The 25,697-nt window shown below is 43.5% G+C and overlaps 1 protein-coding gene across 8 annotated transcripts in view; it reads left to right on the forward strand.

Annotated features, from left to right (window-relative positions):
• The window catches only part of LOC133391686 (protein lozenge-like), a 337,731-nt gene that overhangs the window by 174,874 nt on the left and 137,160 nt on the right, over positions 1 to 25,697 (forward strand). The gene's annotated exons all lie outside the window — the stretch shown is intronic.

A 25,697-nucleotide genomic window follows, 5' to 3' on the forward strand; every position in this document is an offset into this window, starting at 1 on the left:
GCAACACGAAAGAAACAAACACATGCACACGAAAGGATGCTCGCGCATGGGCGCGAGCATTGAGAGAGCGCACCGGGTATTTTATATGGGAGCGGGAGAGAACCGCGGTACCCGTTCCCGCCCCCTTTTTTAAGCTTAGGAAATCTTCCATCGGCTTAACTCTAGGTTTTTACGCACACCATGATAAAAATTACACGCTCTTTGTCCGTAGGGTACCCACTTGCTCGTGATGTGCAAAAAGTTGATTTGGTAGGCGCTTACAGACACCCTGGTGAAATTTCAGTTGAGATTTCGACTTACGAGATTGATTTCAAATAATTGGCAGCTGTGCTGGTGTGTAAAATGTTTGCTACAATCCACTGTGCTCGCTGAAATTGCGTGGTGACATTGAGCGCTTACTGAACCATATACACTTGCGGCGGCAAAATACAGTATAAAAACTGTATAAAAGAACACAAAACATGTATGAACATGGATTGAGGAACTGGCAATCTCCAAGCATAAATAAAAACTCAATTTAAAAGAAATATTTCGTCATTTTTTAATCGCTACCAACTACTGAAAAATCAGTAATATGAGAATGGCTTCTCTGGGATTTCAGTAAACGAGCTGTCATTTTGGTGAGCACCGGACATTACTGAATGATTCAGTAAACATTATTTTTACTGAAAGGATTACTGAACCTTCAGTTAAAAAAATTTCAGTAAAATTTTGCTGAAGTTCAGTAAAAAAAGTTTTCTGTGTAGCTATACTAGTGTTACTAGTGTTTGGTGTAAAGAAGCATTTCATTCTCTGTAGTAGTTTTTCAACACAAGTACGCATTAGGTCGTTTTTCTTAGCTAAGAGTCTTGTATATTGAAATAAATCAATGAACAATGAAATAATAAACTGTAGTTAGTAAAACTCCAGACTTTCCGAATTTCAGTAGAGTTCTAGGCATATCTAGATAAAGGCATATCTGGAAAACCTGACAAAAGTATCTGAATTTTACTCATTTATACTTTTGTATTTTTAGAGCAGAGTTTGCAATACATTTGTTTGCTCATTCATTTACATGAGCAGTGAAAACCGCTATACAAAGGTTGTGTGATTTTCTGTTTCACAGATACATAAAACATGTGCCAGAAATCCAAGCGTCTGACAATGATTATCCTGCACTTGCGTATTTGTAGTCTTTTCGTCCTTGCAATCGAGACCGTTTAGGAAGTTCTTAAAAAATATAAATTAATCATCCCAGGAGCATCTTTATGACTTATTATCAGGAGAGGATTTATTGTTTTTACTATGAAAGAGTGCAAAAGTATGTAAAATTTGTTTTGGCCTTCAAAAATTATCTCCAAAGTTCATATCAACTTTTAATTGTTATAAACGTTATCAACACATTCCACACACTTACTTGTAAGAATGAACTACTTTGAGAATGATTTAGTTTTCCGTTCATTTGTGCAATAAAAACAAAAAATCAATCGCTCATAAAAGTGATTTAACATGTGGAGGTTTAGCTCAGGGCCCCCTTTAGGCCGGGGCCCCCCGCGGCCGCTCAGTCCGCTTATAGGAAAATCCGCCACTGCCCCCAACAGCAGAGCTGGTCGCAGAGATGGTGGTGCCAATCCAATGGTTGTGTTGTCTCTTAAGTAGCGAGGTCAAAAATACATGGACTTTGTAGCCGCAGTGGATGAAAATGTACGCATCAGAATCAAATAGTTGTGGGGTTTCCGCACGCACACACACGCACACGCACGCACGCAAGCACGCACACATACATGTATGCGCGCACGCGAGCACGCACCCACGAACGCGTGCATGCGAACGCGCGAACGCCAGCACATACCCACGAAAGCGCGCACGCGAGAACGCACCCCCGAAGTCGCGCACGCGAGCACGCACCCTCCACAACCCCCCCCCACCCCCCCCCTTCCCCTCATGATCGATTACGACTACCTTATCGGAAGAAAGGCTAGTTCAGCTATCTTGTAGCGCATCCTCATTCAAAGCGCCGGGCGGGGCGGGGGATCGCGACATGATAGAGTGAACGGTCACTTTCCCCGCACTGTGTGTGTGTGTGTGTGTGTGTGTGTGTGTGTGTGTGTGTGTGTGTGTGTTTGTGGTTGTGTGTGTGTGTGTGTGTGTGTGTGTGTGTATGTGTGTGTTTGTGTGTGTGTGTGTGTGTGTGTGTGTGTGTGTGTGTGTGTGTGTGTGTGTGTGTGTGTGTGTGTGTGTGTGTGTGTGTGTGTGTGTGTGTGTGTGTGTGTGTGTGTGTGTGTGTGTGTGTGTGTGTGTGTGTGTTTGTGTGTGTGTTTGTGTTTGTGTGTGTGTGTGTGTGTGTGTGTGTGTGTGTGTGTGTGTGTGTGTGTGTGTGTGTGTGTGTGTGTGTGTGTGTGTGTGTGTGTGTGTGTGTGTGTGTGTGTGTGTGTGTGTGTGTGTGTGTGTGTGTGTGTGTGTGTGTGTGTGTGTGTGTGTGTGTGTGTGTGTGTGTGTGTGTGTGTGTGTGTGTGCGTGAGTGAGTGTGTGTGTGCGTGAGTGTGTGAGTGTGTGTGTGTGTTTTTTTTTTTATAAGGAGGGGGAATCTTCGAAAAACTCCCGTTGTCGCACGGGTGTTGAAATAGGATTTTTACCCAGTAAACCCCCTCCTTGGGTCATCTACCCTTCCCCATGGGTTCACCTTTCGGTATGCTTCTTGGGGAAGGGCTATGCATTAGCATTACATCTCGCTATTGCAACATGGACCACATTCGCGAGACAGAATGACAGTCATGGAGACACTCGTAATACCACACAAAAGCACAGAAAGTACGCATTCACTTGAGTTACAGGCTCACTTCAATTCGTGCACAGATACACTTCTTTAACATCACCTCGGTCAGGTTTGTTCCGTTGATTGTTGTTCCGCACTTCACGGTGATTTCATGACGTTCCTCAGCAAAACGAGGGCAATGAAAAAGCACGTGTTCTGCTGACTCCACGATGCTCACACACGCTGGGCAGTCTGGCGAGCTTGCGTGACGGTACTTGTGAAGGTAACTCCGGAAACACCCATGGCCGGAGAGGAACTGAGTTATGTAGAAGTTCACTTCGCCGTGTTTTCTGCTCGTCCATGCAGCGATGTTCGGGATCAGTGCATGTGTCGTACGCTCCTTTGTTGAACAATCCCATTCAGACTGCCACTTTCTCATAGAGAGCTGTTTTGCTGAGGATCTGGATAATCCCGCGTTTGAAACTCCGGAGAAACTGCAACACTCAGAATCCTCTGCTAATATGAGGCAGATGGGAACCATGCTTGCGATAACACAAACTGCCGCGTGCGATATTGTTTTGTAGGCACAAACAACTCTCATAGCTAGCAATCGGTGCACTCTGTTCACCAACTGTCGGTTTTCCTTTAGCACCAGAACATGTGCCCAGATCGCAGCGTTATAACGCAACCGTGAGATGGCCACGTCAGCTAGAAGTCGCCTGCAGCTACTCTTGGGCCCTCCAATGTTCGGCATTATTTGTATTGTATTGTATTGTATTGTTTATTGTATTAAGTGATTGGCCAAACAAGCGGCCTTATCACTGAATTAAAACTAAAACTTAAATAACTAACGCAGTGTACAATGACAAAACGGATCAACAGAATCTAGTAGGTAGATGCCAGTCAAATAAAATGTAACGCTGACTTTTGTACATGCCAGCAGCCAGCGATGCAGCACCAGCCGAAGCCACACCAGCACCAGTAACAGCAGCAGTAGCACCACCGACACCACAACGCAACCGGAGGCGAACGCAGAGAAGGGTCGGACAACAACAACTATCCGACAGTCGGCTGCAGGGTCACACAGCGCAACTTACTGTGGAAATGGACCAGCGCCAAGCTACGTTGACACCATCGTCACCGCCACCATCGGGCGAGAGACAGGAGAGGCGTACTGGCCTAACACCAGAAGAAGAAGCAGCCGTTACCGCTCAAGTAACATCAGGGCGCTAAGAGAGCTGCTCAAGGCACAGAGGATGACTCCCACGCGAGTAACGGAAGGGCTTAAGCTAGGTCAAAAGGTTTTTTTTCTCATAAAGGATGAAGGCACAATAGTGTATAAATGCGTAATAATAATAATACTAATAATAAAAAAGGAAGGTCCAATCGGACGGTCTTATCCGGTGGGTAAATCCCTAACGGGTAACCCCCATCGGAAGGTGCGCGCAGTTGTATGTTAACTATGTAAATTTTTTGACAAACCTGCGGATACATTAAAAAAATAAAATAAATAAATAAAAAATAAAATGTAACGCTGATTAAATTTACGGGCCATCGCAGTCATTGGGTCGTTCTCGCTATATGCACGTCTTGTAAGGTCAGTTCTTATTAGTCTGTAGTTACGGAACACTCTAGGAGGGACATTTATGTTGACTCTAGCCAGTAGTTTTGGCGAATCTATCTCACCGACAATAAGTTTGGACAAAAACGTACATTGGGCATTATCACGTCTGCTAGCAAGTGTGTCCAGGCCAAACAACAAACAACGAGTATGATACGATGGACGAGGGGTTACATTACGCCACGGAGTGAAGTGTAGGACAATACGAGTAACTCTCTTTTGGACAGCTTCTATTCTATTGGACCAAACAGTAGAGACGAGTTTGCTGCCTTAAAGACGTTGTTACAGGCGTACTCGACATGCTTCCGGAAACTTAAGCGGTCATCGATGATCACACCAAGATATTTTAGATGACGTATCGACTCAATACGTTCATCACCGACCTGGATGCTACCTGACTGCACTGCATCGTACCAGCAGCCGGCATCGATGGTCCTGTGGCATAGGCTAACGAACTTAACCAGGTTGGTGGTGGTTGAACGCTGAGGGACAAATCCATGTTGAGCTGCGCTAATGTAGTTCGAGGCAGCTGCGAGAAGAGGTTCGTACACCAGGAGCTCGAAGACCTTAGCGCAGGCACAAAGCGATGTAATGCCACGGTAATTACATGCATTTGATTTGTCCCCCTTTTTGTGCACTGGAACAAGCCATGAAGTTTACCAGCAGGCAGGATAGATGCCCGAACGCAGCGAGTCGCGAAAAATCGAGGTCAGAATAGGCGCGATGGTGGTACCACAACGCTTAAGCGTGGAAGCCGGGATCCTGTCAGGCCCTGGAGCAAACGAAGGTTTCAGCCTGTCAATCGCTTTCGAGACTGAATACTCATCGATGATTGGCAAGTTTGGGGCCATAGCATCCACCGGTACGTTTGATAATGCGTCGGCTATCTGCCTCTCATCAGTTACCGCTGGAAGGAAGGTGGCGGCAAAGCGCGAGGCAAAAATATCACATACAGCAGACGGATTGTTGCCGTTGCGCCCGTTGTAACTGACGAAGCTAGAAAATCCAGAGGATTTCCGACGATTGTTTGCGAAGTTCCACAGTACACGTGAATTGCCGCGGCAGCGCAAAACCGTACGCCGCACGTCCCCGAGGTAGCGGAACCTGTTATAGCGCCGATAGAGAGAGTGCGCAGTATGATAGTTGCGCAATGCAGCGGGACACCTACGCAACAGATAATCGCGATACGCGGCAGCTTCAGCCGTTTTGAGCCTGCGCAGCGTTCTGTCACCCCAAGGGGGGCCTCGTTTAGGTCGTTTAACCGGCGTGCATTCATTCAGGGCTTGTGACATGAACCGCTCAAAATCTTTCACAGCGAGGTCAAGAGTGGCGTAACGGGAATTCGAAGACATTCGCGAACGAGATGATCATCGGCAGGAGCCTGTTAAAGTCCGTCCGCGCGTAGTCAAGGCGTGGTATTAGCGCAGGAACACCGTCAAACAGCAAAGCCGAAGGTAGGCTAGGATCGAGCCAGGTTTCCGTAAGCACTATTACATCGAAATTGGATTCCAACACTGACAGGCAAAACTCATCGACCTTCGTGCGCAGTCCCCGCACGTTTTGATAGTAAACAGAGGCAGTGGAATGGGCAGTGCGAAGCGCATTAGCAGCATGAACAAAATAGCAAGGTGTTTGTACAGACTTAACAGAGGTTCGCCTATTCGTGAAAAAAATCGGTCAAGTGTTTGAGCCTGTGATGTTGATGCGTGTGCAGGTGCGTGATAGACAGTGGATGTTGGTATGCGAGGCGTCGATCGGCGATCGATGACAACAGGTGTGCGTGTGAGAGAACGGTGTTTGATGGTGATTGGTGACGATGAGTGTCCATACTCTCGTTGACGGGATTGTACAAATTCACGTACACCAATACCGACAGGCCAGGTCGATGGGGCGAGTGCTGCGTCACGAAGGGCGGCCGGTACTCTCACTTTGAAAGAAAGCCAGTTTACGCTGTCAACACTGACTCCCTTCCTCAGCAAGCAGTATGCTAGGACGTCATCGGTGGCTAAACGGCGATTCACAGAAGCGACCACTTGCTCCACGGTGACGGCAGTGGACAAGCGAGATATTCGGATCCTTATTCTGTCTGTGGCCGGCTGGGGAAACGCTGCTCGAAGCGGTGACAATAGCGAATCGGTTCCCATGAGTTCATCCGGTAGCGTAGACGGGTGTGGGATGCCGACTGTAGTGTTAATGTACGCGCTTGGCGATGACGCTGCATAAATGTTATTTTGACGAATTTTTACGTTTTTGTTGACATCGGGGGACATAGAATCCTCGATGATACGCCTCCGCTTTCTACCCGCAACGGGCCGAGGATCGGTATTGCAAAGCTGAGGTATGGGTGCATTTTGCAGTACAGTAAATCCGCTGCGCACCTCGGCGATAATCGGTTCAATTAGCTTCCCCACAGCCGCAACAGTTGAGGTGAGCGCAGCTTGAAAACCGACCTGAGCCCCGATCTCTTTGACTGATCGGCAGCGCGGATTGTGAGTCAGCCATGTTGATATTTTGATAGACAAATTCATAGATTGCGTGACAAATAGAAAAATGGCAATTTTTAAAACGCTTTTCTCGTCATGTTAATTTTGACAATGCTTTTGGTGCAAATTGTGGGTGTTCTAAACAAATAATAATTTTTAAAATAATGTATTTTCAACTAAAAAGATGCATATTATTAAAACGCTTTGATTATTTTCAAAATACTATAATACATTTCAACAGTGAAATTTTCTTGGCATGGATTTCTGCTTATACGCGAGTGTAAAACTTCGAGGCGTTTACAAAACCTTTTTTGGTTCGATCAGACGATTGATCGTGTCCGTTGCCAACGCGCTGGCAGTACCACCTTTTAAAGACGAGGAAAACAAGAACTTCTGACACTGACACACCGATCCTTTCTCTTTTAGATCTAAATAGCAAGTGTTTATTCATTTCTATAACCAGAGTTTTTATACTATAGGCTTTACGTTCTAACGTGGGAAGAATATTTTCCTTCCTTTTCACACATATGTTCGTGTCGCTAGCCTTTTCCTTTTTCGCCATGCCTACGCATTCTTCTGAGAGGTTTTCTGGTTCTGTTTTGTGTCAAGCGTTATCCTCAAGGAAATGTGATCCCTTTTATTATTGCTTTCTCTGGTGAGAACAAATTGTTGCATTGATTGCAGGCGTTGTGGTTTTTTTTTCCTTTTTGGCGTAACTGTACCTAACACTTGAATTCTGTGGTGCATGTCCCGGATGTATTGCATCATTGACAAATACTTGAACTTATTGCTTTTTGAATTCATTATCTGGTTAATGTTATTAACGCATCTCCGTTTGAATGATTTTTAGGTTTAACAATTTTACGGCCGTGAGAAAAATGGATGCAGAATTTTCCTACGCTTCTCGGAATTGGTCTAGCTTGACACACGTGCATGCTGTAATCCTAAGTTAACTGTTATAGGTTCGAAATGAAATGAAGTAATTGACTGCTAAGAAATGCAAGTCAAAAAAAAAACAGACGGCCCTACTTGAAGGGTGTGTAGGATTGCGCCCCACTCTAGATAGTTAAAACTCGCGACTCGAGTTTTCTAAGGGAGCAAAAATCAGCACAGTTACCATATTCACCGGAGAGCGCTAACAAGTGTCAAGCAAGAGCTACCCGCCAAGGACTCTATGCAAGATTTGCTAGCAAGGTGATATGAAGATGTAGAATTAAATTCAAGCTCCAAAATCTGTGCTGTTAACTGAATTCTGAATGTATTTCTTGGGGTACTTATTACAAGGTGCTGTGTTCCGTTAGCGATGTTTACATTTTTGGGTTTGTACGCTGGCTTAAATTCCCCTCTTTCCGTGGACATACAAATGTTTCCTAATTGTTAGTCAATATCATCACCTTTTGACCCCATGATTTGCTAAATTAACCACGCAGATGGCGCTACTGTGAAGTTGGGAGTAATTGTGTCATTGCCTCGAGATGGCGCTGCTATTGGGTTTATGCCTTAATTCACGACAAATTGCCTACATTTTGGCGCATTTAAATCCCAAACATCCTGCCACCTTAAATTGGAACAATTTAATTTCATGCACAAGCAATCTCGCTCTGTGATAGATCTACCCTGATTCATGTTCCTTTAGTTCAATATGAAAGATTACTAACTCTGTGAAATAATGACAAAAATTCATGTAAAATGGCACACGTGTGCACGACGAAATTGATCTACGTATCAATTATAGCGATGTTCCCAATCGTGCCCAAAGTTCTCAATCGTGCCCAAAGTCTCGAATCGTGGTTTCTTGGTATACCCGTTGCTGATATGATGCCACCAAAGTCACTGCCACCAAGACAGATTGCGGTAGAATCACTGGTAGATGTCTCAGCTACTCTCCCTGATGATTTAGAACAGATGACGTCAGCTACGGATGCTCCTACTCGTTTGGCCCGTCCGACCCTTAACTCGTCATTCTGAATTTCGATTACTCCGTGGCGCAGGCGTTGCTGACAACTGGATGATGGGACAAGGACATTTCAACGTTGTCCTCTGCTGCCACCATGCTCAAGTTGTCCGTGATTAAAGCTGTAGCACACACTACTGGATCAGACGCTGGTTCGATGAGTGCATTGCCACTGACTATCCAACCAAATTTGGATTCTTGCAATACTGGACGATGCAGACCAAATGACACGCAGCGCTCCTTCAGGAATTCGTAAAACAGTTCTGCTCCAAGGATGATGTCAACACGTCCCGGCTGGTTAAAGGTGGGATCAGCTAAGATGTAGTCTTCCGGGATGTTCCAGCTACTGATGTCTACCGGTTGGGTTGGTAAAGATGCCGACGGGGTAGCCAAGACCAACATATCCAAAGTGAAGGCGTCTTCGGAACAACGTGATCGTATTGTAGCTCTTACTGAATGTCTCACATTTATGGTTGAACTGTCACCTATGCCCGACAACGGAATGTTCACTATCTTCCGTGGCAATCGTAGCAGCTGCACCAGTCGTCCAGAAATGAAGTTCGATTGTGCGCCACTGTCTAGCAGTGCACGAGCTTGATGATTCGTTCCTTGATCGTCCTCGATGTTCAAAAGCACTGTTGATAGCAGGACGGTAGATTTTGCTGCTCCTTGCACACTCAAAACAATCTGAGGTGATGATGGGCTGCTTGAAGATGATGACCCTGTGCCTGATGTCTCTTCTTCTTGATGTGACGCGGTTGCTACATGTTAAGAACTTGGCATTTCAACAGGTTGCTCAAAATGAAGCAACGTGTGATGATGTTTATTGCATCTACGGCATGTCCTTCTTGATTCGCATCGTCGTGAAGAGTGACCAGCCCCAAGGCAATTGTAACAAAGACGAAGTTCTTGAGCCTTGATCTGTCTCTCTCGTGTTGATAACGTCAAAAACTCAGGGCAGTGAACGATGTTGTGCTGTTCATCGTTGCAGAGCTTGCAGTTTTGAATGGACGCTGTGTACACCTTGGCGCTCACCATTTTGCCTTTGTCGCCTCTTTCGCCTCTCTCAGAGGCACACTGATCCAGCACTTCGCACTGTCTGCATAAAAACTCCAATGTTGTCTTCAGCTTCGGAAACTCTCCTCGGTTCATCGTCCGCTCCCACAGCTTCCTTGTTTCAGGATCGCAACATGAAGTCAAGATGTGGGTGATGATTAATTCGCTGGTTCCATCAACTTCTTTCTTCATGTAGGATAGACCATCTACATGAGTTTTACAGCATTCCAGCAACTCGCGCAGCCCACGTGCAGACTCCTTGACCACGGGTTTCTTCTGCAATAATCCCGCGATGTGTCTGTCCACGATCACGCGAGGATTTTCAAAGCGATCCTCCAGCAATTGCCATGCACTTGCGAAGTTGTTTCCGGCGATAAGACTTGCATTCAGCACGCCACTAGCCTTTCCAATCAAGGCCTTGTTAAGGTGATGTAACTTCACCGCATCCGATGCACTATATTCCTTCACAATATCCAGGAACATGGCCTTGAACTTAGGCCACTGTTCATATGTTCCATCAAATGTTGGCATTGGAATGTTCAGATGATGTAATGAAGAAGATACCACAAGAGTCACTGCAGTAGGTGCAGCAATTGGAGTTCCGTTTGCTATCATGGTGTCTAATTTCATGTACATACAAGCACATGCTTCGTCGTCAGAAAAGTCGTTTTCGATGTCTATTGGGTCCAGGGCTACTATTTTCTCAAAGATCTCTGTTTGTTTTGCTTTTAGATCTTGCAGGTAGCTGTATTTCACGTTGTATGTAGTTGCATTTACTGGTGTTGTTGTGACGTCTTCCACCAACTTTTCGAGTTTTCGTTGCTGACTAGAATGATGCAGTCGCAACATTTTCAGCTCGCGTTGTTTAGTAGACAACTCTGCATCATGAAATGATTGTTCAACAACTGCTTTCGCTTTGGACTCCATGGCTTCAGCTTGTGTTTTGGAGTGCGAGACTTGCATCTCAGGCTGAGGTGTTGCGTTTTCTGATTGCATTGCTTGGCTTTCCGTACGCTTCGATGTGGATCGAGTTGTTGGCATTACTTAATTCGACGCTGATTTTTTTCGATACCATGATTTCCAACGAAATGTGCCGAATGATGAAATGAATCTCACGCTGAGTGAGCAGTGTGCCGTTGTCCGAGTCAACGCGCACCACGAAGGAAAGAGTCGGCTGCCAGTGGATGAACCTGCGCTGGCCAGCCGTGTGCCGTTGTCCGAGTCAACACGCACCACGAAGGGCTGAGTCGGCTGCCAGTGGATGAACCTGCGCTGGCCAGCCGTGTGCCGTTGTCCGAGTCAATGCCTACCACGAAGGGAATAGTCGGCTGCCAGTGGATGATCCTGCGCTGGCCAGCCGTGTGCCGTTGACCAAATCAACGCGCACCACGAAGGGAAGAATCGGTTGCCAGTGGATGAACCTGCACTGGCCAGCCGTGTGCCGTTGTCCGAGTCAACGTGCACCACGAAGGGAAGAGTCGGCTGCCAGTGGATGAACCTGCGCTGGCCAGCCGTGTGCCGTTGACCAAATCAACGCGCACCACGAAGGGAAGAATCGGTTGCCAGTGGATGAACCTGCACTGGCCAGCCGTGTGCCGTTGTCCGAGTCAACGCGCACCACGAAGGGAAGTTCTGCATTAGATGTCGTCGCCACTGGTTCGAAGAATGTTTACAGCCATGTTTGGCATGTCTTCACTTTTTCACTGCTACTTCACTTTACTACGTAACATACCGGAATTTCAGGGTTTCCGGCTATCCGGTTCGAAGGACCAAAATGTGTAGGATTGCGCCCCACACTAGATAGTTAAAACTCGCGACTCGAGTTTTCTAAGGGAGCAAAAATCAGCACAGTTACCATATTCACCGGAGAGCGCTAACAAGTGTCAAGCAAGAGCTACCCGCCAAGGACTCTATGCAAGATTTGCTAGCAAGGTGATATGAAGATGTAGAATTAAATTCAAGCTCCAAAATCTGTGCTGTTAACTGAATTCTAAATGTATTTCTTGGGGTACTTATTACAAGGTGCTGTGTTCCGTTAGCGATGTTTACATTTTTGGGTTTGTACGCTGGCTTAAATTCCCCTCTTTCCGTGGACATACAAATGTTTCCTAATTGTTAGTCAATATCATCACCTTTTGACCCCATGATTTGCTAAATTAACCACGCAGATGGCGCTACTGTGAAGTTGGGAGTAATTGTGTCATTGCCTCGAGATGGCGCTGCTATTGGGTTTATGCCTTAATTCACGTGCACAACAAATTGCCTACATTTTGGCGCATTTCAATCCCAAACAAAGGGTATAGGATAACAATATGGTTGTCTCCTTGATGGTACGTCTGTTCTCGAGTACGTTTGAACAATCATATTTTAGTCTGTTTTATGGTTAGAAAGAAATATAATGGTTAGAAAGAAAAAAATATCAAGACAACATAATAATGCTCAAACAATTCCCAACTATTATTATGACTTCATATACGATGCTTCATTGTCGTCTCAGGAAAGTATCCTTAGCAATATGTTGTTCTTTTGATAGTTTGTTTGCGCCTCACATCACAAAGGTCAAGCAATGGTTTTAACAAGTAGTCTTAACAGAGTTCTGTAGATGGGTCCTATCAGTCTTAAATGATCAGTCTTTGTCATAGTCTTGTTAGATCATACACGACATTCGACTGAAAAATGAAGACTTAATGTAAACTATGATAAGATGATAAGATTTAAAATGTTCCTTGAGCAGAGTGGTCTGTGTCATTCTTTATCTTCATATACATTTTAACGAAAAGGTATTGCTGTAGCTCGGAGTGGTCTGAGTCATTCTTTATTGTCATGTAGACCAAATTAACAGTAGTTAAGTTATTTATGATAGTGTGACATGTTCTCTGGCCTTTTACAAAGGGTTTTATAGTTTAATGGGGCCATTACGTTACATAATGACCGAAAAATCCATTATTTTGTAAAATGTGTCAACATTTTTCCAAAATCCTTAAGGCCGGGGGACATTGTCTGTACTCGCTAGTGTAATTTCAATTTTCACTAGCGCATCTGGCGGCGGCTGGTGGAAGCTTTTTTTGGTCACCGAGCGAATGGTCCTGCCGGATCTCAAATTTAAGTTGTTTTTTTTCACCGTTTTTTGATGCGAAAATGGCTGAAATACTTGCACAACATATTTATCTATCAAAAACAAAGCTTTTCCAGTCCAGTTTAATTAAAAAACAAGAAAAAATAACATATTTTCTGAAGCGGCTACAAATTGTTGGCAAAATGCTTCCGACAGCCACCGCCAGATACGCTAGTGAAAATCTAAATTACACTACGGAGTACGATCAATGTAGCCCGGCCTTTAGGATTTCATATCGAAATTCATATGTTTGGTAACGTTCTACATGACCACATAACAACGCAATTATAAGTTTTTTAACATAATTGTTATCAAATAATACTGTTTTATTAATTTTCTTGCCTTTTGCGCATATTTAAGTATTTCTAAGTGTTTTTTTACGATAGTGCCATTATAGGTACGCAAAATACTATATTAGTCTTAGTTATAAAATCAATAAAATCATGATATTTTAGATTTTTTCCGACGATATTTTTGACATGTCGTACTGTTTTCATTAAAATAAGCAACATAAATGAGTTTTCTGCAAATAATTTACCAAACAAAGGCCAGAATTCGTTTATCTGGCTCAGTGAAAAATCGACTTCAAATCAAGCTTTCTCTTCCGTGTGGGTTGACGACAGGTGTCAACTTTAGTCAATATTGTCATCAACCAAATTTATACATTTTATACGATCAAATTATGTAAGAAATCGAAATTATGGTAGTGATCCTTGCTATCCATACGAAAACAGCTTCAAAATTAAGTTCCATTGATATTATACACTGTTTTGAGGCATTTTTGTTTACCACCACTATAGGAGCACAATACGACGACTATAGTAACCATACCATCATTATAGGTACAACGGTGTGTTTCATGGTAAAAATGGTTGTGATTGCAAAGATAAAACATATTCCTATTGCTATATGATAAAATTTTCTTGAATTCACCATCCTGACACTTTAAATCCATTAAAACACATTTGCACCACTACAAATTGCAGCACTCTTGGTACATTTACCCTAGCTAATATATTTTTTTTCTTCTTTTTTTTGCACTAAAATGCGGGGTTTGACGTTGGTTTGGCGGAGGTTACATGATGGTTGATGGATCGATGTTGTTGCTCGATGTGTAGCTGGTTGCTTTTTCCTGGTAAGCGCGGTGGCTTTTTTATAGAGGCTCTGAGCCAATTGCTAAGTATTTACTATCAGAACACTCGTGGGTTACGATCAAAATGTACTGATTTGAGGCTAGCGGCCGATGCTGCTGATTTTAATGTGATTGTTTTCACTGAAACCTGGGCTGATGATTCTTTACCCAATAGTATGCTAAGTATTTACTATCAGAACACTCGTGGGTTACGACCAAAATGTACTGATTTGAGGCTAGCGGCCGATGCTGCTGATTTTAATGTGATTGTTTTCACTGAAACCTGGGCTGATGATTCTTTACCCAATAGTATGCTCTTTAGTAGTGATAAATTTATCGTTTACCGTTGTGATCGTAACATAAATAATAGTTCTCGTACTCGCGGTGGCGGTGTTCTCATTGCTGTTTCGACCAGTTTAGCATCAGCGCCTATTTCTGTAAATGCCGCGCCGCTTGAGTGTGTGTGGGTTGTGATTAAAAATGAGTGCTTTAATATATATATATATAGGTGTTATCTATGTCCCACCCTACTTAGCAGCTGATATGCGTACGTTTGAAAAATTTTTAGAATGCGTTCACGATGTCAAAGCCCGCTTGCGTAACAAGGATCAACTTATTCTTCTTGGTGATTTTAATCAATCTTCTCTGCAGAGGATAGATTCTGTTAATTTAATGACACCTTTCCAGCACTATACACCTCATAATGCGTTGCTATGTCATGCACCTTTTGTCGATTGTTTCAACGTTATGGAACTTTGTCAACTAAATAATATTCCAAACCATAATGGTCGTGTGCTTGACCTTATACTATTGTTTACTCTTAACTTCACGCCGTGTTCCGTTTATGAGGCAGATCTTCCTCTTGTAAAAATTGATGACCACCATCGTCCGTTTGTTTTTTAAATTGATTATCTATCCACTGCCAACTTACCTGTTTCTGTGCAAAGTGTTAATCTTAGTCCTATTTATAATTATAAGAAGGCTGACTATGCTAGGCTGCGTGCAATTTTGTCCTCTATTGATTGGTCATTTTTGTTTGAATGTACGTCCATCAATGAGGCTGTAACACAGTTCAATGCTATCCTTATCACTTCCTTAAACTCCTGTTCTCCTCTCTTCAGACCACCTCCTTCCCCTCCATGGTCCGACCGCCATCTGCGCTCTCTGCTTAGGGATCGAAATCGGGCTACACGTGCTTACCGGACTTGGCGTTCACCGTACACGCGTAGGTTATTTAAATATGCAGCATCCGCTTACAGATCATATAACAGATATCGCCATAAATTATATGTTTTGCGTCTTCAATCTCGCTTCCGTTCAAACCCTCGAGCGTTTTGGAATTACATAAACTCTATGAGAAACAATAATGGCCTCCCTACTAGTATGTCACTTGGTGATGTGCTTGCTACGTGCCCGAATGACATTCGTTCGCTTTTTGCTGATCATTTCTCGAGTGTCTATGAAAATGGTTTAAATAACTCTGCAAGCTTTGAGGCCAGTCTTTCATTCACCCCTGTCAATGTCCTGAATGTTGATTTTGTTTCTGTAAGCACTCCCGTCCGGCATAATGAGTGTATTTTTTGAGTGATTTGAGTGACGCTGTCGAAATACAGTCGGGGCGACTATGGGCTTCGAACGACGAGATCCGTTCGCCGCGGTTGTCAGAAGGCGCTCACTTGACGCTCAGTTTTAAAATAACGTACCATTGAGAGCCTGTAAGAAGCGCGCGAAAGAATGAGTTCTACCTGTCGGGGTCGAACGTTCCCGTTTGTATGGGGAGAAATCCGCGAGGTTGTGCGCTGCGTATTTGGAACGAATGTTGTTTTCAATGCAACGTTTTGCTTTAATTTTGCTTTAAATGATTGAAGTGAATTGAACTTAGAGGTATGTAACACTTTAAAAATGTTTTGTGATCAATTTCCAATGAAATAAATTTTCATCAGTTTTGAAAATGTATATAAAAAACATAAAATATATCGGAATATAACTATACATACAAATAACTTTTTTTAGAGCCGGTCTCGTAGTACAGTCGTCAACTAGTACGACTTAACAACATGCCCGTCATGGGTTCAATCCCCAAACAGACCGCGCCGCCATACGTAGGACTGACTATCCTGCTATGGGGGAGAATCAATTAGTCACTGAAAGCCAAGCCCACAATTGGGTACAGGCAGGCCTTGACCGACATCGGTTGTTGAGCCAAAAAAAAAAAAAATAAATAAAAAATAAAAAATAAAAAATAAGTATAATACTATTGTTCTATAAATACAATATAATATGTATATACAATATACAAAAACAAAAAAAATATCTCTCTCTCTCTATATATAGATATATATATATATATATATATATATATATATATATATATATATATATATATATATATATATATATATATATATATATATATATATATATATATATATATATATATATATAGAGATATTTTTTTTGTTTTTCAAGAACGCGAGTAAAGCTGCCTTATAATTGATAACAAACCATCCAATAATGATGTATTGAATGAAATCCAATACCAACGGCAAAAAAAATCAAAATTCAAAACATAACTATCCTTAAATCCTAGGTATAAACGTCTTTAAATGCTTGACAGTTGTATCTCATGATTCTCATTCTCTCATGAGCGCCGAACGGATTTCGTCGTTCGAAGCCGGTACTCGCCCCGAGTGTCCCTTCGACCAATGAGTTACCCACTCACGCGAGCCCTCCCCCACCCCACCCGTAACGCACGGTGCGCTCTGCAGTTCTCAATGTGTTTGTGTTCTTTCCACCCGTCCGGCAAAATGAGTGTATTTTTTTAGTGATTTGAGTGACGCTGTCGAAATACAGTGTCTCTTCGACGAATGAGTTACACCCTTGCGCGAGCCCTCCCCCTCCCCACCCGTAACGCACGGTGCGCTCTGCAGTTCTCAATGTGTTTGTGTTCTTTCGAGCCATGCTACCAACACATCAAAAGCTTCTTGTTTTTCGCTTTCTTTCATGCACTTATTCTAAAACTAAACACAAACACGGTCATTTTTTATTACATTAAACACTTTATTGAAACATTAAGTACACACTAAAGTACACATTTAGAATCCTTAATACTCACGAATGGCGTCATAGTGTAAAGTACCGGGTCGAGCCAGGCTACGGGAAACATGTCGACAATCTGCGATGCCTCTGTTTAGTAAATTCTTACCTGTCGATGCACGCACTGCATGTGCGTCTGTACACACTGTTCACTGCACACTTTATCAAAACACACCAGCGCACGAGACTTATAACGAAATGCGCATCAACGCACAAACACTGCGCGCGGGACTTAGAACAAAACGTGCACAACCATCTCCGTCAAAGCGTCGCGCTGTACTGCTGGTTTTGTACGCGTAGGAGGGGGGGACATACGGAGCGATGGTTCGATGCTGTAGTGTAAGCGAGACAACACGATGTGACGAGCAGCTCCAAGTTGAGCTCGCTGAAAGAAGACACGCACACATTAACAGACGGCTCGTCAAAGCACGATATTTGTATTGGTGTTAGTGAAGCGCGCGTGTAAAACAGAATGCGAACTCTCATCGCAGCGCGCTTCTCCGTGCTTCCTCAAGCTTCCTCATACCCCTCGGCCTGAATCACTCAAAATTTGGGGTCTCATTGTTTGCGTGGCTGCTTCTGTTTTACGTGCGTTAGGTAACCTTAAACCATCCTCAGTGCCGGGTCCCGATGGTATTCCTGTTGCTTTACTCTTTCATTGTCGTGAAGCACTAGCCCTTCCTGTTTCTTTCCTTTTTAATCTTTCTTTGTCTACGGCTACTTTTCCGAATATTTGGAAACAAGCATAGATAAAGCCAGTTTTTAAAAAGGATGATCGTGGTTGCGTCTCTAATTATCGTGGCATATCTATTTTATCGGCGTTCAGCAAAGTCTTTGAATCTGTTATTAGTTTACCTCTAATGGAAATGGTGAAATCGTGGATCATTCCAAATCAACATGGCTTTATGGCTGGCCGCTCCACCACTACTAATCTTATGAAATTTGTTTCCTCAGCACTCTTAAATCTGGACTCTGGCATGCAGGTTGATGCTGTGTATACCGATTTCAAAGCTGCGTTTGATAAAATCCCCCATTCTCTGCTCATTGCTAAATTCAAGAAACTTGGCTTCTCTCCTTTCTTTCTTGAATGGCTACAATCATTTCTATCGAATCGTTTTTGCTGTGTTAAATTGAATGACGGGTTTTCTTATGAGTTTCATTGTTCGTGGGGTGTACCCCAGGGTAGTGTCTTGAATCCTTTACTTTTTATTTTATTTGTAAATGATGTGTGCTCTGTTCTTCCATCCGATTCCTTCCTTATGTTTGCAGATGATTTAAAAATATTTTGTCCTATCACTGACACTAATTCATGTGTCTCTCTTCAATGTCTGTTAGACTCCTTCTCCTCTTGGTGTTCTGCTAACTTTCTCTCCCTGTGTATCGATAAATGTGCTTGTATATCTTTCTCTCGGAGCTTAAATGTGTTGTCTCATAATTATTTACTAAACTCTGTTGTATTAAATTGTGTTAATGTCATTCGTGATCTTGGGGTTCACCTTGATGCAAAGCTGTCATTCAATCATCATATTGAGCGTACCATTAACCATGCCAATAGTGTACTAGGAATGATTTGTGCTATAGCAAATGATGTGCGTGACCTTATATGCCTCAAAGCCCTTTTCTGTAGCTTAGTCCGCCCTATTTTAGAATATGCTAGCATTGTGTGGTGCCCGGTCAGCTCGGTATGGATTGAAAGGGTTGAAAGTGTTCAACGCAGATTCACCCGTATTGCCATTAGGCGTCTTTTAGGGCAATCGGGTGCTTTTCTTCCCCCTTATGAAGTCCGATGCCGTATGCTTGGATTGATGACACTGCATGATTGTCGCTCTGCTTTTGAATCTTTGCTTATCAGTGGTTTGCTTCGGAACGAGATTGATTGTCCTTCACTTCTTAACAGAATACCGCTGTACGCGCCTGCTCGCTTTCTTCGACGCCGTGATTTCCTTCAAATCCCGTCGAGAAGAACGCTGTATGGCACCAATGATCCGTTTTTTCGATCCCTCCATCGCTTCAACAGTGCCTCTGGTGTGTTTGATTTTCATATTCCCCCTCAATCCCTTCGCCCCCTCTTCCTTCAGTTCTTTGACTCCCTTTTTGTTTCCCCATCCTAATTCTTTCATTTTACGTGTGTTGCTTGCTGTCTAGTATATGTTTGTCTTGTTAGATTTAAGTATTTGTTTGTCATCATTAATTTTAAGTTTTAGTCAGTAAGTTTCCCTATATTTAGCCCTCTGAGGCAGATATTTGTATCGTAATAAATAAATAAATAAATAAATAAATAAATTGGCCTCAATCACCTCTTTCAATCGGTTTATTAATTATATACTTAAAATCTAACATTTTTCTTTGCAAGCCATTTGTGGCTTGCAGTTACGTTATACCAGGTAGTTCCGGTTAATTTAAAGCTATACGTTGATTGTATTGTCTGTTACAAATGTGGTTTTGGTTAGAGTTGTTTAAAACGATTGATACGTGATACCAAGGAAATTTAAAATTTAACGCTGGCAATCGCTGTCTGGTGAGAGGATGGTGTCGATGCTGTGGTCCAAATTGCAGGAGATGCGTGCCGCAGAATGTCCATGGCATTCCGTTAAGATGCGACGAACGGTGATGGCGACACTACAGAAACTGCTTAGTGGTGGGATTGATTTTTTTTATAAAAAGGTGTGGGTGAGCCGGGTGTGTCCTATCCGAAGTCGTGATAGGATTCTCTGGTCTTGGTATGATGGATGGTCTTTCCATGGTGGTGTTGTGGTCTTGATGGTTCTCAGGAAAGAGCGGCCGCTGCTAACCCAATAACCATTCCAGCTATTGGTGATGATTTTCGTGAAAGAGTGTTATGGCAGCAGGCCGGGTTATTACGTTCTGCGGTGGCTAATCGGTCTGCTATTTTGTTTCCCTAGATACGTTCTACGTTCAAGATACGTTCTAGATTCAAGTACTTGCACTGTCGGTAAAAATTACGTTGGATTTGTTATTATTACGTTGGAGATTCTATAGTATGCCGTATGGACAGAATACTAGCGACGAGGGCCCCCGGAAGGATCCCGGTAAGAAAGCCCTCCCCCCTCCTCCCACAGCAAAATTTTTAGAGCTTGTGATGATGATCTCCAGTTTACTGATCGTGTGATGATGATCAAGCTGCGACTAATGATAGCAAGAGCCCCCCGACGGCATTTCAAGTTTACTGTTCACTCTCCCAACAGCAAGTTTAGTGCCGTTACCACCACCCCTTCCCCTCCTCACCCACCATCTACCATTTATAGGGATCCTCAACTTGTCTTACCGCCTAGGGCATCCGATACCCTTAATCCGCCACTTTGCATGACTAACTGGTTTGATTATGTATGGTCATTATTTCTTGTAAAACGACTATTGTTGGGTTGTGGCTGGTGATTAGAATTTTTAGATCATCAAAGTTACGGCTCATGCTTCGGATATTCCAGGACATAGCAAAGAAAGGTGTATTGTTATTTAACTGAGGATGGGAATTTGTAGAAAGAATGTTTGGAGTTGATAAAAAAGAAGGTGTGGTGTATGTGGTCATTGTGTTTAAGAAGCTTTCCTCCTCTCTGACCTCCTCACCTTGATGAATGGGGCATTATCGGGTGAGAGAAGGGGCTCCTCTCCCTCGGAGTTGAGGAGATTTGAAGAGGAAGGGATAGGGATGGGAGATGGGGGCGATCTTTGGGAGAGAAGGAGGTTTTTTCCCTGGAGGAGCGGGGAACATTAACATTAACAGGACATTAACAGGGGAACAGGACATTAACACATACCCAAGGAAACATTTTGGACCTAGCTTGAACAAAAACTGGACTGTCTTGCTCTATCTTCTATACCGCACCTGCTTGCACTCACCCAACGGAACAAATGTAGAAAGCTTGGAGCAAAATAATCGTTTATCTCGCTCTATCCTCTATACCGCGCTTGCTTGCACTCATGCCCGAGCGCTCGAGTATATTCTCTCAGAACTGAGCATTCGCAGTTCAACCCGTGCAGTGAGAATGTATGTGTTAATGTGTAGTGAAATTTGTCTCTGTATCTCATTCCCCCACCCCCAAAAAACCACATTCACTCTCCGCCCCAAACGACCAAAACGCGATGAATGGTATATATAGTTTTTATTTATTTATTTATTTATTTATAACTAAATAAATAAATAAAAACTATGGACCTGAGATGGGGCCCTATCTCAGTACCCATACTGGTACAGTATCGGACAGAAAGATAGGGCATTGGTTTTTTAACGCACCGTGCACCCGTTGGGCCAAGTTTATGTGTGGTTTGTATGTGTTTGTGTTTGTGTGTGTGTGTATGTGTGTGTGTATGTGTGTTTGTGTGTGTGTGTGTGTGTGTGTGTGTGTGTGTGTATGTGTGTGTGCATGTGTGTGTGTGTGTGTGGATGTATGTTTGAATGTGTATTGATGTGTGTGTTTGTTTCACAAGTAGGTCGTTTCGGATAGATTTGTAAGTAGTTTTTTTGTGTTTTGGGTTAGGTTTTCGGTGCGATAAGCAGGACCACCGCCCTCGCGATTAGTGTGTTTTCGATATATTAACAATGTTACGGTCTTCTTTCGCCGTGGTCTTCTGAGGACGTCCGGTTGACTTGCGCGTTTCGGTTGTCCAAGCGCGTTTCAGTTGTCTAAGCACGTTTCGGTTGTCCGAAGCGCGTTTGCCACAAAAGTGCGCGATCGTTCCATTACGAACTCGATCCTTTTGCGCTTAATGCCAGCAGCAGCCATTCGCTTTTACATATGGCGCTGATGATCGGTACAACGTTTACCTCGACCCATTGTTACTAACATTGCTTGCTTGGACCGTCAAGAACGCGCTGGTTAAAAACTTGGACACGGCTGATCCCGTGCTCTGCCTGCGTTCTACTTCTATACGCGATGAACTACATCGTTATGGAGCAGCGAAAACATCGCATGGATAAAAACTATCAACGAGTACGCGAGTAAGCGTCTTCCCTTCAAAATCGAGAAAAGAATACTGCCGCGCTCATGAAACAAAACGCCCATTGAAAAGAACAACTGCGCGCCAGCTCAATGAACGCACAAAGTTTACCATTCGCACACAACGTGCAACGCAGAGATGCACGAAGGCCTTTCAATGGCGTGCACTGGAGAAACACCTGTGAGGGAATGCCGAGTTCATTGCTATTGTGCGTGTGTCCATTTCGCACCGGTGTCGCATTCACATTCATGAAACAGCACACCTGCATTTTCGTCCGAGGAACAAGCGCTGCTGTCGATGCAAACTTTAGTTTTTATCCAAGTGTAAACGCACAATGTTTCACATGATAACACACATAATAAGAATAATTTCAACGCAATATGACATCATGGCAAGCTATGTATTTCAGACACAAACACGCGCACTTGCAAATACACATTAAAAAGCACACTCTCTTTCTACTACTACTACACACACACACACACATGCACACACACAGACACACATACATACACACACACACTAATACACACATACACACACACATACACACATACACACACACAAACACAAGTAACGTGGCAAAACAAGTGTACGGTGCATTGAAAAAAAAGGGTCCTATCTTAATGTCCGATACTGTACCCAAGGGCAGACAATTTTGGACTTATTTTTTGAGAGAGAGCGAAAAAGCTGATGCTCCTCCCTCTTCTCCCACTCTCTAGAATTTCATATGTATGAGTTCTAGGTGAAGGGGAAAGGAAAGGAGATGTAGCAAGTGAATTAAATGATGAGGAGAGGGGAGACACATTCATTCACCAGTCACCGCCAATATCGAGAATTGACCGGTGGTGTTTGGGTTATCGGCGTTCCGTGTGGACCACGGATGCTAAATGATAAGAATGTGTATAATTTCGTACAGTATCTCATTGTCACGGAACCTTACAAATGTAACTGCGCGGTTGAATCTGGAATCGCGCATCGAATCGATGGAAGAAGGGAGTACGAACGAGGGGGGAGAAGAGGAAGCACATAGAAAAACGCTGCACATTCACTCATACATTCTTACAGCAGCAGGCAATTCGCGAGAACATGAAATCAGGAGAGAACATTTTAACGCTCGCGAATGAGTGCAAGCAGGTGCGGTATAGAAGATATAGCAAGACATTTCAGTTTTTGTTCAAGCTAGGTCCAAAATGTTTCCTTGAGGCGCACTTGAATGTGTCCCTCCCCACTCCTCATCAACTTTAATTCACTTGCTACATCTCCTCTCCTTTCCCCTTCACCTAGAACTCATACATATGAAATTCTAGAGAGTGGGAGAAGAGGGAGGAGCATCAGCTTTTTCGCTCTCTCTCAAAAAATAAGTCCAAAATTGTCTGCTTTTGGGTACCAGTATGGGTACTGAGATAGGGCCCCATCTCAGGTCCATCATTTTACCCATTCATCGCGTTTTGGTCGTTTGGGTGAGTGAAGTCGTCCTGAAGTTGTACACTCTCGAGATCTCATTTTTTTGCTCTTTCCTGGAACCCACATGTTCTACATTTTTCTGATTTTCAGCAACCAAAGTAGAACCCGAAGTAGAAGGCTAGTTCTTTTTTTCCATACTACTTCCCAAGCGAGTCAACACGCTCGAAAGTAGCAAGGAAAGTAGAAATGAAGTAGCCTTCTACTTCCCTTCTACTTTTGTTGCTTAAAATCAGAAGAATGTAGAAACATGTGGGTTCCAGGAAAGAGCGAAAAATGAGTTCTTGAGTGTACACACGCACACGCGACGACTCACGCTTACGTTCTTGTTCTACGCCCCTCCCCCTTCTCACTCGCCCCACAGATCTATTTTTAGATCATCACACTTCCATCGACGGCGGTCGATGTGACGATGTGTGTCGTCGCGTGTGTGTTGTCAATTTGGTCAGAAAAACTTTTTCTTCACACACCAAATCTCTGACATGGAACGTCGGCGTACCGATTGAACCATCGCGACTTTGATCAGTGCGCGCGGTTAAAACGACCTTTTGTATTGTGTTGTACGTAGCGTGCGCGCCAAAATTTTAAGAGTGCGCGGAGAGTGAATGTGTTTTTTTGGGGGTGGGGGATTCAGATACAGAGACAAATTTCGTTGCGCATTAACACATACATTCTCACTGCACGGGTTGAACTGCGAATGCTCAGTTCTGAGAGAATATACTCGAGCGCTCGCGCATGAGTGCAAGCATGCGCGGTATAGAGGATAGAGGGAGATAAACGATTATTTTGCTCCAAGCTTTCTACTTTTGTCCCGTTGGGTTTGGAGCGTTTTGAATCGCTTGGGAAAGTGACTTTTTGATTTTTCAAATTTGCTAGACCTTCTTCATCTTTCATATGTTTAAGGTCAGAAAAAAATTACGCATTGGACGGTATTAAGAGTAGTGTGGGGTGTGATGGTGATAAGTGTTCTATTAATGAGCTTAGTTAGTGTTTATAACTTTTTGTAGTGGGACAATGATCGGGTTTTCAAAAGGTACTTGGTATTATTGTTAATCAGGTTGCCTTATACCGGTCGTCCAACATGCGGTTGTAGACTTTTGATAATGATGAACGGACCTGGTAGCGGCTTTCCTTCTTCGGTAGTCAGAACCAGATACATTAGCTCTCCTTCCTCGCCGTTAAACCATTCCGGTTATGTCCTAGCCCGGGAACTCGTGCCGGGAGGGGGATGAGCCCTCGCGGCAGAAGGAGGGTCCAACATATCGTCGGCCCTCTCAGCACTTACACTTGAAAAACGTCACTGTCACAATTTTTCCTCAATGTCTACTACACCACAATACCACTTCGCTTCTGAACACAAATGTCTTATGCGAGTCCACCAGACTAATGTCTTTAAACACTCATTTCTTAGAAACTTTCACTATCTGCACTCACAAAACAGGCTACAACCTTGGGCCACAGCACTTTACGTAGCGCTTTGAGAAAATCGAACAACGTAAAGTGCGTTATGATTGTTGTTAAAAATGTTAAATTTTTACTTTAACGTCTTGCTGTGAAAACAACGCACGACATAAAAGGATGTCTAAGTTTGTTTTTTTCCCACACGCACTAGGATAACGCACAGCACATAACTCCTGAACAACCAACCACGAACAACACTTTCCAGCACTGCACTGCATGGACACAGGAAATTCTGCACTGCACTGATCACAGGGGTATATATTTTGGGTCGGTCGAGGAGCGCCAGGTAGAACACGTCCGCACTCTTCGTCTGCTACGAGAAGATGAAGTAGACATACAAATCTCAGCATAGCTTGGGATTGTCTCCTTCCCCGACGATAAGCGTAATACAGTTTTAAACATTGAATTATAAGCAGCAACAGAAGTGACAGGGAACAACTAACGGGGTTTGAGTTTTACCTCGTCTGGCGAGAACCGCAAAAAACATGCGAACACTTTCAGCTACTCAAGCGGAGGCGGTATTTCATTTCATCCAGGTCCAGGCTCAGGCTCCCTCTAGAGAGGATCCAATGGAGTAACAATGAAAAGAAAAGAGCTGAACTCTCCACCAGGCTAAGTAGGCAGT

The sequence above is a fragment of the Anopheles gambiae genome, chromosome X (genome assembly GCF_943734735.2).
Source record: "Anopheles gambiae chromosome X, idAnoGambNW_F1_1, whole genome shotgun sequence".
NCBI classification, from domain to species: Eukaryota; Metazoa; Arthropoda; class Insecta; order Diptera; family Culicidae; genus Anopheles; species Anopheles gambiae.